This window comes from Ambystoma mexicanum, chromosome 5q (genome assembly GCF_040938575.1).
Source record: "Ambystoma mexicanum isolate Mex_15411 chromosome 5q, UKY_AmexF1_1, whole genome shotgun sequence".
NCBI lineage: Eukaryota > Metazoa > Chordata > Amphibia > Caudata > Ambystomatidae > Ambystoma > Ambystoma mexicanum.
The window spans coordinates 578,125,704-578,140,474 of NC_090933.1; positions in this window are offsets into that span (position 1 = coordinate 578,125,704).

Sequence of the window (14,771 nt, forward strand, 5' to 3'; positions counted from 1 at the left end):
ATTATAGCCTTATCAACCTACAAATGGTTCATTATTGCAGGATAATGACCAGCGACCAAGTTATGGCTCCAGGTGAATTCGAGGCACTTATGTTGGTGAAGGGTTATTACCTCAAGCTATAATTACTCTTCCCGAGGTCTATTTGGATATTAGCAGATGGTGGCAATACCAATACAGGTTTTGCAGTTGTGGTGGTGAAGTAAAACACATTAGTTTAATAGTGAGAAAAGAACAAAAAGCGTTTTATTAAATAAAATGTGGTTTTATTTTGTGAAACATACATTCCAAAACTGTCTTTATAAGGTATGCATTTTAATTGTAAACTTGGTTGAACTGGAATAGTTTTAGAAGGAGCTTGTATCAGGTGCAAAGTTAAAGTAAATGGTTTTGGTTTTTTTTAAATGTGAAATCACTGTTTCGTGTTTTAGCTTTGACTTTATGTTAGGTTTGGTTGGATTGTCTTCTTGAATGAAATCGCGGTGCTGTTTTCCAATGCAGAAAGATGCTTTCTGTTGATTCCCTGGTTGCTTCTGAAGTCAGGCTGTCAGGAATGCCAACAATGCCAGTAGTTATTGACTGCATTTCGCGCATTCTTATCCACGTAGAGGAGGTCAATAACAACGCCCATGTGCTTACAGCCAGTTACGGAAGCATTGTGTGGAAGAACTGAACACACTGAATATAAAACAACAATGTGATTGAGAGCCGGTCAAAATTGCAGATTTATTGGAGAGAGGGGGAGCAATATCACTAGCAGCTAATGGATGTCTTAGATGGCGACCACACCTGCTATGCATACAACTCTTATGCATGCACACGTAGAAAACCTATGAAGTAATGTCATACTTCTGCTGCACCAGAGCAGGAAGGAGATATTTCATGTCTGACCTTCATCATTCTCCTGATGATCTCAGTGGTGGAACTGAACTCACTGCTTTATCCCAGATGCATTTTTTGACACGCTGCCATTGAATAAACTGCACCAATGGTACAATTCCAGTAACCGAGTTCTGCAATATCATTGTCAATGGCAAAAGAAAGAACTGTATGGAGCAGGTATGTAATTGTGTAATTTAATACAAATGCCTTTATGTGGAATCTGTAGTTCTAATACATATACATTTTAAATAAGGTACTGATACCGTGCTAGTGTTGCACAAGTTTAAGACATTTCCAAAAACATGTATTCTTGTTATCTTACATAAATTTGAAGCAGGCACTATACCGCTCACTCCAAAAGCATTTAGGTTAATCAGGTGTACAATAGTGTCTATGAGTCAATCGTATGATATGATCGATTATTTATAACGCACTTAATACTCAGAGGATTCTAAGCTCGGACCCGGGGATCGTGTTGTCTTGCTTGCAAGGCGAGCACGTGGCCCCCGAGCCATCCTCCAGAGACAATTAAAAGATCCCAAAGTTATCATCCAGTGTTCAAGTCTTACTATCTAATCAACTATTGTTGCAGTGTGTACCTAAACGTTTCCGATTTAAGTGCCGTTTGCATTTGCTTGCAGAGGCAACACACTTCATTAGGGGTGAATCTAATTTCAAATAAGTCGATTCTGTCAGGTCAATTTGACTTTCTTCTTTTGCATCAAATACTCAAATTGCAATTCAGTTTTGTTAACACAGTCTGCATTTTTTCAATTTTTTCAAAGTGTCATCTTTAAATGATAAATAGTACTTATAAGTTATCAGAGAGAATTTCTGTTTTTCCAGATGTTCCCAAATGTTCACACATACTTATCCATCAGACCTTTCTAAAAAGTGTACTTCAGACCAACTTCACCAAGTCCGTTGGGTCCTACATCTAGAGACAGCTCTCCTTCAAGGAACACATAGCAAGGAAAGCACAACAGCTTGGTAACAACTTTCCCTCCTGTGAGAAAGCAAGCTCTTCATCCCAGCAACCATCTTCCAATCGGCTGTCCTCTCCTACATGGATGATGACAATGTCCTTCTGGAAGACGTTCCACGGGCGACCACCGTTGCACCCCTGAGATATGTCATACATGCTGCATGTGACTCATAAAAGGAATTTTCAAATGCAACCACATCAACACAACCCTCATTGAATTTCACTGGTTCCCGATGCAAACACGTATCACATTAAAATTCTGCTGCATCTACAAACATGTTACCCTCACGTCTGCAAGCTACCTCGCTGAGAAGCTCAGCATCTCCACCGGAAGTAAAGACATGTGCAGCCTTGAACACAGCCTATGCAGGAAGGAAAGAACCAGAAGCCATGCCTTCTGAGTCTACGCTGCCAGACACAAATGTCACCCCTTTGCTTCTAGATTTCAGGAAGGACATCTCCTCCCTAACTCCTAGATCACACACCCTCTACTGCTCACCTAACCGGAGACTGGAATATCTGCTCCACTGTTTCCTTCCCTGATTGCTTGTAGATCCCTTGCTATCAAATCACCCACCAACCCCCCACATTATCTGCTCCACGCTCCCTTGTATGTCTGTTTTCCTCACTGTGTGCTTCCCTCAATGACTTGTTAAGCACTACATCGATTCCTAAAGCTAGGTCCACACTTTATAATAATAATAAAGTATGGGAGTTTTACCATCGCAACTAAGGTGCGATATTTATCTGTTGATTTGTGAAAACAAATACGTTGAATCATACAAGCTTAACGTGTATACAATATTAGGTAGAACATTAATTTTATGATAATGATTTTGTCTAGTAGCGAGAGGGTTGTTCTGCATTCTAAACCTACATTTATTTTCAAGTGTATTAATAAGTAGATCCCTACAGATATAAAACACATCTATCTTTCTCTCTGTATGGAGCTATTCCTCTCTCTCTCTCTCTCTCTCTCTCTCTGTCTCTCTCGCTCTCTCTCTCTCTCTCTCTCTCTTTCCCTATCCATGACTATCTCTATCTGCATATATTTCTATCTATATATACTCTATTTCCCATGTACTCTCTTTCTCTATCCCCTATCACTTATAATATGGACCCATCATGCCATAAAGCACCAAGCTGGTTTTGTAAACCCTCTTGCTGGTGATACTGTCGCATGCGTGACGGGGGACCTCTCTTTGCACTGTGAAGAAAGTGGCTTAATATTAATTGTATTACATTTGAATTATCTATATTCTAAATCTATGTGTGAACCAATATTCAAAATTCGACAAATGTAAGTTTAAGTCCACAAAACGAAATCTATGTCGGTTTAAATTCCATTTAATAATAGCTTCAAACTATAGCGAAATGATCAAACTGTGTTGCAAGATGTATTAGATATTTTTACTATCCATCCGCAGTTTACATTCACATTGTTATTCAGTTGAGATGCTGCGGGAAACAGACACTAATTTTAAGCAAAATTAGAGGGTACGACGCGTAGCATTCATGGCTCCCAGCATATCCACTTCATGACATTTTTGGGAAATCAATCATTTTAAACAAAGAGATTGCAGAAATAGTCACAGTGTGTGTTTCATCCCTATCTGCAAACAACTTGACAGCCCATGTGTGATCACAGTCAACACATCACATCATCATTATAAATGAATATTATGAATATAAATGTTTTGGTAGGCAATAAAGACAAAAACATCAGTGTGATCCTCAAACACTAACAAATGAGAAACATGGAGTGAGAACAGAATTATATGTACAGTATAATAACACACACATGCATTTATGTAGAAGACTTACACCAACTATGATCTGCAGTCAATGACTGACCACCTTTCAGGTTTCAGAGAAAGATACATAGGACAAGGACCTTGCACAAGGTATGCATACTATCATGCTGTATCATGAAACCACCCATTCCAAAGTCAAATAATACATTTACTATTTTGCTTGTCTTTATATGGTATTGATCGCCTATAGCTAGCCTTTTTCAGTATCCCATGCTATTCGTTTTAAGCAGCATACCAAATGAAGACTATTCAGGGTGCTGAATTATAGTCAATTACTAACAGAATACTAAACACATACTTGTTTCTAGTCTTCATTTAGTATTGAATACTACATTACCACTATTGACCACTACTGAGAAGACAAAAACAGATGAAAATGAGATCTTCCATTTTGGTGAGGGTAATTTCTTCAGAGTGAAGCCCACATGACCTACACATGGAATGGATGTGACTGCTTTATCTGAGTTGTATACATAGAAATAAATGATACACAATTAGAATCACCAACAGACACTTAACAAAGTCACAATTGAAGGCTCTGGACTGTTTTATATTTATCGGTACACATACTTTGTAGAGATATGCAATGAAACTGCACAATACCTAATTTCCTAAACACAATTCACAGTTGTTGTGAGAAGCATGGGTATAAGGTCGAATAAATTGTACACACTGTGCACTTCCACAGGGCACACACGTTGTGTATGTACCCATCTCTCTCTTACCCCACCACTACAAAATGCTGAAGAGAGTTTTCTTTAATTGAATTGTCAACTACTTCGAGGATCACTGACTCTGTGATCTACTCTAATCCTGCTTTCATGAAGCAAATAGACCACTCAAACTGCTGTCATCCATGTCTCTAACTTTCCAACCACTGACAACCTCTCTCACTTCTCCATTCCTACCCTACTTGATACATCCACAGCATTTAACACTGACTCATCCCTCTCTCACACAAATCCTTTACTCACTTTGCTTCAAGGACACTGTGCTCAGTTTGTGCTCAGTTCGTCGGCATCTCATTTCTTTCATGGTTCCTTCTCAATCTCATGAAACTCTAAAGCCTGCTCATTAACATCACTTCCTGTGGGGTGGAAGAAGACACATGTCCCCCAAGGACGAGTCATTTACCCACTACTCTTCACTCTCTACAACCTCCTACCATGGGAAACTTATTTCATGTTTTCATTTTACTGCCATTAGAATCAATTAATTTCTCCTTGCCCTCCTGCGGTCACTGAATGCACCACTGGCTGCTCACATCCTTACACTATTGCTTAAGTTTAATGCTGTCTGATGCTAACCTCCTTGAGAAATGAAATTATCTTTCTCCCTAGATCCAATGCCAATTCCAATTGTGCAACTCCTTTCTGACAGCATCACTCCTTCAGCCAAGGCTTGCAACCTTGAGGTCCTCCTGACTACAACCTAACACTCCAGCAGTTCATCATGGCAACCGCCTCTGTTGCCAACACTAATCTTCGAAATATAAGACAAATCCTTACCCACCTGAAGCTCTAATTTCTACCCCTGTTCTCAGCAAACCCAATTACTGCTCAAACCTTCTCCTTGGTCTTTCCCTTTATTCCTTCTCTCCCTTATACCTTGCTACAGGTACCCTCTATAACCTACCTAGATCCTCCCCCAGGACTGCACACCAACATCATGCTGGATCCATCTCAATGTAAAATCACCCTCTTCAAATTCCTACTCCTCAGCTACAAATCTATCCACAGTCAGACCATGCTGTCCCTTTCTGATTGCATCTCTCTCTCTCTACTCTTACCCTCAAACAATGTGATCCTCCTCACTCCTTAAGAGCCCCGCCCTTCAGACCCTGTGCCACCTCCTGCCTCTGCTAATTCTCTCTGCTTCCCCATCACATCTTTTACGTAATGTAACTATGTATGTTTTCCACATGTTATTGCATTGCACACTTATTGTTCATCTTATGCGTGTATGTGCCCCAGTCCCTATACAAGGCATATTTCTTATTTTACAACCCCTTCAGCAATTGATTTGTTCACATTCATAGATACATCCTTTATTGTAAAGGCCCCTACAAATGGCTTCCAAAATGTTCAAGAAATACGATAGAAATCAAAACACTACAATGCACTCATCTTTCTTCAACCTCTCGTCCTGACCCTTTTCTCTCTGACACTTTGAAGTGACTTGTTATGCATGTGGTGCATTACAAACCAATATAAAATACATATAGATAAGCTTCTCGTAGTTCTGTAAGTTTGTTATGCTACTATATATCATTACAAACCCCATCGTTCAAACCCCATAATTTGAGTGACATTGGGCCTCATTACGACCTTGGCGGAGGACCATGGCGCTATTGGCACCATGGTCCATGGCGCTAAGTTGCCAACTCCGCCATGGTGGATGGCGGACTTACCGCCCCATTCTGACCTTGGCGGGGCGGTAAGTCCCCAATCCCCATTTACCCTTCCCCATTCCCATTTTTGCCCCATAGGGCATAATGGGAGTGGGGAAGGCGTTAATTACGCCACCGTAAATTACGGTGGCGTAATTAACATCAAGGTCCCTTAACGCCATGGATTTTAACACCTGCTAAAAGCAGGTGTTAAATCCGCCATGGCGCTAAGGGATCTCGTACTCAGGCGTTAAGGGTCGGCGCTGTTTACGCTGGCGTAAACCCCTTACCGCCTGGGTCGTAATGAGGCCCATTGCATGTTGCCTATCAAGCATGACAATGGGATGCTGATACATAGGTTTATAACGTTCTTAAACAACCTAAGATGCAATGTTAAGGTTACAATGTAAAACCTCAAAAGTCTAAAATGTTCTCAGTTGAAGATGTAATGGAGCAATTGATGTGCATGATCTGATGAACACATCACTTACCACAGCTCCCTAATGATCCCTTTGTGTGGAGCATTACAGTAAAATAGAGGGTGCTCATCCAGTATAAAATCCATCTCATATCCCATCTCCTTCACCTCCAGATTGCTGCTTGACTCAATCTCCAGGCCTGTGCCTTTTCCAACTTCCTAATGTGTTTTCTACAAATGACATCTGCGGCAAAGATAGTCTAGACTTTTAAGAAATGTTAAATGCATATTTACACCCATTCAGCTGAAGGTGGCCATGTAGCTTAAAGAATCCCAGATAAATAAATGAATGAACATAAATGTTGCAGCACTGTTTTCTAAACAGTGCAGACACGAAACATAGGCCTCCTGGCATGATTAGATGGGGGTTCTCACAATCCCACTTAGCAAATCATGGGTGGGAAAGTACATGTGGACACATATATAAAGATACAAATCTCTGGTGCCCACAGCCATAAATGTGAAAATCAATGGTGTTGGTCCTTCGTTTATGATGAGGCTTTTGCACTCCGGCACACCAAGTCGCTCCGCGCTACTGCCTATTCCCCTTTCAAACAAATCAAATTCTCTTTTAAGAAATGCAAATTGCACCTACCTGTTCCCAACAATGCCACCTAACGTGCCTCCTCTATCTGTTCTGCTTCACCATCCCACAAAGTCCCCAGGGAAACGGAAGAGAGGGTCTCTCTCAGGGACGTCATTTCACCAAAATGCCTGGGGTAGTGGAAGTGACATCACATGACCCTTAACCTCTGATGCAATCACGGGAAGCGATGGAACACAACCTGTCACCCCTTGACAAAACTGGAAGTGGCATCACATAGCATTGTACCTAAGTACACTACGAAAAATATGGTTGTGATATCACTGTAATGTGATATACATTGCATAAAAGAATGGATCACCATACGTTAATATCAGTGTGTACAAGCCCATATTACCAAATGACGGTGAATGCAAACAGATGTACAAGGCCAAATGATAATGATGTGTTATCATTTAGCACTTATGCTTAAGCAGTTTAGTTTATTTAGAACAAATATACATTCACTATCACCCAACCTGTGTTCCTACTCATTTATCAACCTCAGGATTATGAAAGACTGAGTTGGCCAAGTCGGGATTTAAACCTGCAACCTGCAGTTCACACACACATCACAGCAGCAAGTGCTCAACCCACTGAGCTATCTTACCGGCTATAGTTAAATAAGCAATTACATGTCTGAATGTTCTCAAAGTCAGAAAGCAAATTACACTCTTAGTGGATACCACTAAACTGGTAACTGATATTTAACAGCAGGGCAGTTCATCTGCAAATCCAGTGCAAAGTTGGCCATAAGTCAAGCCTGCATAAATCTACTTTACAGGCTTCAGAGGGTGGCAAAATACAAACCATTGGGAGGGTTCATAACTGTGTATTAAAGAATTTAGAGTAGAGCAGGGAAAGCAGCACCCTCACACGGCATCCCGTACTCTCGGCAGTCGTTACCTCATACATGCAAACAAACATCCTGAACAGCATGTCAGGAAAGATAGACACATTACAACAAAGCATTAATTGTGGCATAATGAAATCAAGGGTCACTTTATGTGTTATGGTCAAACATTTAACTGTACACACATTTTTAGGCAAAATGATTTTGTCAAGTGACCAAGGACACTGAGATGGAATGTCTTGTGATGATCGTAACAGAGGCAATGACAGAAAAGAAAATGCTATAACTACAAATTGCGAAAAGCAAAATACATATTCCGAAATGGATGCTTATTCTACTCTAAAGGGTTTTTTGGAGGATTTTGTCTGCATTGTGAATTTGAGGTGTTTAAGAACATACTAAATCAGTGAATCACCCCCTGAAGTGTGCATGAAATAAACCTTTAATGAGTCTAGCAATTATTGTATAGAATTCCAGAAAGACACATTGTTTGTTATTCCTATTCTTTCTAATTTAGGATCACTGCTCAGTGTTACTCTTGTGTCTGTCACCCCGTTTTTTTTTAAAAAAAGAGGCATGAACAAGAAAGCCATCCACTAAACAAAGAGCCACATGGTACTGGCCACAGCCTAGGAGCTTCAATAAAAAAAAAAAAAAGAAAAAGATTTTTTTTCTTTTTTTGGGTTAGCAATGGAGACCACAGGGGTTGCAAGAGAGAGCTCAGTGGTCGCAGTTGCGATCCCATGGTGACCCCAAAGGACGTCCCTGGTCTATCTGGAGCAACTGCTGCCTTTAATATAGTGGTCATTATATTTGTCGTTTGTTATTTGTTTTTTTGAAAAAAAGGGTCTCTGTGCATCCCAGGTTTTCTTCAAAATAGTTGTGTTTATCAGACTGTATATTTTCTAATGGTGATAAAGGCTGAGTTTGTAGGCCTTTCCAGGTTATAGACCTTGGGTTCTTCACACATAAGTAATCACCAGCCTTCACTTCAAGCAGGTTCTTCCTTACTTGCTGCAAACCCACGCTCCCTGTCGGACACAAACTCTGTCCAATACCTCTGACATATTCACCTCAGTGCTTTCCTTCCTCTTCATGAGTTCAAAGGGTGTTTGTCCTGTAACAGAAGACAGTGTATGTCTGTAGGTTGCCAACGCTTCAGACAAAACCTCACTCCAAACCAATCCACTGGCAACAGACAATTGAATTGCCCCTTTAACAAATCTATTCATCCTCTCAAATAAACCATTAGAGGAGGGATGGTACAAAGAGGTCATGTGATGCCTGATACTCAGATTCTTAAAAAACTCCAACATGCGAAGTGAAACTAATTGAATGCTGATGTCCGTGGGAATGCTAGCTGGAATCCTTCCCTGTCAAACAACCTACTCGGAAACTCTGTAAACCTTCCATGTAGTCACTGACTCTAATGCAGCGGCGTCCACCAACCACGACATGTAATCTACCAAAACCACTATGAACCTCAATTCCCCCATGAGGCCATCCATAGGGCCCATTATGTCCGACACCAGCTTTGACCACACCTCACTAGGAATCTCCAAGAGATAGATCGGCTGTGGATGTAGCATCCTGCTCTTATCGCTTATGGAACATGCCACATCACTCTTTTACAACCTCCTCCATGTCTTCATCCATTCCAACCAGTCAAACCACTCTTTCGTAAGATCTACATTGTTTGAAGTACCCTTTGGTTGTGCTCCTTCCGATCCCTACCCCATACTAAAATGTCATCTTGTAAGTAGCTTACTCCATGCACCTCCCCAAACAGTGCCTGCATCAGATGCTGAAACACAGCGGAGGCAGACGACAGACCAAATGGCATGCAGCAGAATCTGTATGCCCCAACTGGCATGCCAAATGATGTAAGAGGTTGAGATCTCTCGTGCAGGTTTATCTGATGGTATGTGGTAGAAAGGTTAAATGTGGAAAGCCACACCACTTTTCCTGTGGTAAACAACAGTTTGTTGATATTGGGTAACAGATGGAGATCCACCCAGATGCTCACATTGAGCTCCGTAAGGTCCATACAAATCCTGAGGCCACCATCTGCTTTGCGTGCCAGAACCACAGATGACAACCACTCTGAGGACTCAATTTCTTCTATTAGATCAAAATTAGATAAAAGTAAATAAAAAGAATACGTTGTGCGAGTGCAGTAAAGTTGCTGAAATTAAGGAAATGGACAAAATAAATGTAATGGACAAGAGGATCAAGAGGATCAATGTACGTGAGGAATAAAATGGATAACAACAACTCAACTAACCCAAGCTACTAGACCTTAAACAACAATAAAACAAAAATAGCAATAAAACAGCAAGATAGCAAGATCCAGGCGAGAAATCAACAACTAATAACCTCTAATGTACACTAAAAGGTCAAACAGAATAGAATGAGTAAAGTGGATCCAAGCTGTGAAGTGGATTAAAAAAAAAGTACAAAACCTGTAAAACGGTTGAAATTAATGAAATGGATGTAATGATTGCAACAGACGAAAGGAACTAAATGGACTAAATGAATAAAGTGAAGTTGATGGAAAGATGAATACAAGAGACGGACGAGTACACAGACCGATGGCACGGAATGAATGAGTACATGGTATAAACGGAAAGTACAGAATATACAATTTGAATACATGAGACGGAGGTAGTGCATGGGACAGATGGAGAGCACAGAACAGATCGAGTGCGTACGACAAGTGCCATGGGCTGAATCCGATGAATGAACGAAGTGAGTGGAGCGGATGAAGACGGTGGAGTAGATGAAGCACGTAGAGCGGATGAGTGCACCGAGCGGATGAGTGTGCCGAGCGGATGAGTGTGCCGAGCGGCTGAGTCGGTAGAGTGGATGAGTCTGTTGAGCAAATGAGTGTGTAGAGCGGATGAGTGTGCAGAGCGGATGAGTTGGCGGAGTGGATGAGTGCACGAAGCAGTTAAGAGTGTGGAGCGGATGAGGGCATAGAGCGGATGAGAGCACAGAACAGATAAGAGCGTAGTGTTGATGTAGGTTGTAGTGCGGTTGTAGGTTGTGTGAGTGGATAATAGAGTGGATCAGTTGTGGTGTTGAGCAGATTGTAGAGCGTGATGGTATTGAGCGGATGTAGGGTGTTGAGCAGATGTAGAGTATAGTGCGGTTTGCGGAGCGGGTGTAGAGTGCAGAGCGGGTGTAGAATGCGAAGCGGCTGTAGAATGCGGACCAAGCAGTGGGTGTTGAGTGCGGAGTGGGTGTAGAGTGCGGAGTGGGTGTAGAGTGTGGAACGGGTGTGGAGTGCGGAGCGGGTTTAGAATGCAGATTTAGGGTGTTGAACGGATGTAGAGCGCCATGGTGTTGAGCGGATGTAGGCTGTTGAGCGGATGTAGAGTATGGTGCGGTTGCAGAGTGGGTGTAGAGTGCAGAGCGAGTGTAGAGTGCGAAATGGGTGTCGAGTATGGACCAAATGGGTGATGTATATTGATGGAACGGGTGAGGTGGTTAGAAGGAACAGGTGAAGTGGTTGGAAGGAACGGGAAAGTAAAGGGAAGAAATGGGTGAAGTGGGTGGTTAAAACGGATGATGGATCTGGAAGAATGGGTGATGTTTATAGATGAGACGGGTAAAGTATGAGAAAGAACGGGCGAAGTATGTGGACAAAATGGGTCAAATATATTGAATAGAACAATTGGAGTATGTGGATGGAACGGGGAAGTGGATAGATTGAGTGAAAAATGTGGTGGAAAAGAGGAAGTATGGGGTTGGAATGGGTGAAGTATGTGTTGGGAACGGATGAACTGGGTGGAACGGATGAACTGGGTGGAATGGATGAAATGGGTGGACGGAAAGGGTGAAGTATGTAGATGGAAAAGGTGAATCATGTGGATGAAACGCGTGAAGTATGTGGATGGAACAGGCGAAGTACATGGATGGAACAGGCGAGGTACATGGATGGAACGGGCGAAGTACGTGGATGGAACGGGTGAAGTATGTGGATGGAACGGGTGAAGTATGTGGGTGGAACGGGTGATGTATGTGATTGGAACAGGAGAAGTATGTGGATGGAACGGGTGCAGTATGTGGATGTAATGGGTGAATATGTGAAGGAACGTGTGAAGTACGTGGATGGAATGTGTGACGTACGTGGATGGAACGGGTGAAGTATGTGGATGGAACGGATTAGAGTGCAAGGAACCGATTGGAGTGCATGGAACGGACTGGAGTGCATAGAATGGACTGGAGTGCACAGAACGGATTGGAGTACATGGAACGGATTGGAGTGCATGGAACGGATTGGAGTACATGGAACGGATTGGAGTGTATGGAACGGATTGGAGTGCATGGAGCGGCATGACTTACATGGAATGGTTTGGAGTGCATGGAATGTCTGAAAGAGCAAGGAAAGGAACGGCTTTGAATGCCTGAAACGGTCGTAATGCATGGAACAGGCAGAGTACATGGAACGGATAGAGTACATGGAACTATTGGAGTGTGCCCAATCTCAAACACGTAAGGTAAACCACCATATCACATCTCCACGACTACTCTCTTCCTTACACCACCACTCAACTAGAACACAGCGATACTACGACACCATTGGGTATAGCTGTTCCCATACTATCATTTACTGCATACATACCATCACCCTAACTAAACACTGCTGGCTACAAACCCTCCAGCCTAGGCGTTCTCCTCCGGCCTAACACAGCCAGAATTGGTCTGGTTTAAACCTGCCAGAATGAACATACTCTTGATCGCCTAACCACCACACCTACCGCTAAGAAGCAGCTATCACACAAATTCCACATCAGCTGCACACATATCCAGTGCTCACACGCACCTTTGACTCTCTTTACTCTCTCTACTAACTTGAACTTCGGTTCCTAAGGGCTTTCAACCTACCAGCGCCTTGAGGTCCGACCAATGGTACGTAAGGTGCTATATAAATGCAAAGTAACATAACATATCATCCCTACCTGCTTAGGTTTTGCTAGTTCACTCTTTATTTCTTCACCGACCCTCTTGTCAGCATCATTTTATGGGAAGAATCATGCAACATGCCCGGTTTGTCCGAAAACACTGTTGGGTACCTGTTCATCAAATGCTCTGCTATTACACTGCCTTCTATACACACTTGCTCCTTTTTCTCCACACACAGCACTGGAATAGACTTATCAGGGCATGTTTATATATCCAGAGCAGCTTGCGTCCCATCCTAGAACACTATCACCCCTATGTACAACTTCCCTTCAGTAGGGCTCCTTTTGAATTTGATTCGGACCCACTCATATCCCAAAACATTTTGGGGGCTGTTATGGCCTTCCCATAACTTTTTAAATATAATTCCGGTAATATCATTGTGTACGGTGACCCGGAATCTACCAACATTGCCATTTGCACTCTGTTTATGGTCAACATGTCCCACGGCCCTTTCTTGGGTGCCACTTCAACATGCCACTTTACTCACATATCCCACCACTCCATCTACATTTCCTTCTGCCTCCACCATCCTAATATCCTGTCTTCCGTGCATACCACCTCCTTCATTACTCATCCTACACATTTTGGTATAATGCCCTTTGATATTGCATCTCCTGCATTCTACTCCACAGGCAGGACACTCCTTGGCTCCAGTGGAGTGGCAAAGCCATCCACATCTTCTGTGTCCCTGTCTCGTTCCAGCTCCAAATCGTGCTTGGCTGTTCCTGTTTCAGTGGCAGTCTACTTTGTTAACTTTACTTTTCACCTCTCCACTGTATTTCATTGGTGGTAGCACAGTCTGCACTGACTCCCTTGGGTCATCCTTTCAACCTGCATCACTGCCTGTACACTGGCCCAGGACTCTTCTTCAATGGGCCTCGCTATCCCAATCACTTTACCCAAGGGAGGGTCCCTATTAATCAATGTTCTTGCTCTCACTTTAGCATGGTTTGTTTTCATCATCACTTGGTCTCTTATGTACTCATCCTGTATACTGGTAAATGTTCAGGTTGAAATAAGGCTGTGCAATTCTGTAACATAAGAATCAATAAACTCGCTAGCTCCCTGCGCCCTGGAAAATAAGTGATATCTCTCCAATACCACATTCAGTCTTTTACCGAAACACCCTTCCAACCTTTCAATGCGGTCTTGTACAGGCTCACCACAGTCTCTCCTTCCCCTACGGGGGATGCGTACTTCCTCACCAGGCAAGTATCTGAACACCCTCAGACCTCAGTTCCTAAACAGTTCAAGAGTGCCACCTCTTTCTCATCATCACTGTACTTGGCACCACCAGCTACCCTCAAATATACTTTGAAAGCATCTATCCATAGGTCGCATACCACTGGAAGGTTTGCCAAGCATTGCTAAAAATGCAGATGGGGGCCTTGTGTTACTCTGCTGCATTGTTAAACGGAAATAATATTAGGCCTCCTTTTGACTTATATTGGCCTAAGCCTAGTTACTCTGCGAAGAAAACCGCGTTGCAAAGTTCCGATTTCTGATCGACTTTGCCGCCTTTTTAGAATCATCCACCATTTTGATTTCTGTTTGTATGATTCTCTGTTCTAAAATGGTGTACTGTGTTTCTAACTTGCAACCAAGCCTCCCGACCTTTGAGCTCTGTTAATGGTTAGACTGTTCGCAGGCCGACTGTTTAGACTAGGTAAATAGACCTTGTACTACGAATGAACTGTCGTCTCAGTATTGTCTGCGCTAACAAGCCTCATCCACGAATAAACATTGGCGACAATGAAATGCAAACGCCAAGCATGGACACAGACTGAACTACATTGTGTTGGGATATAGACTAAGGCTTACT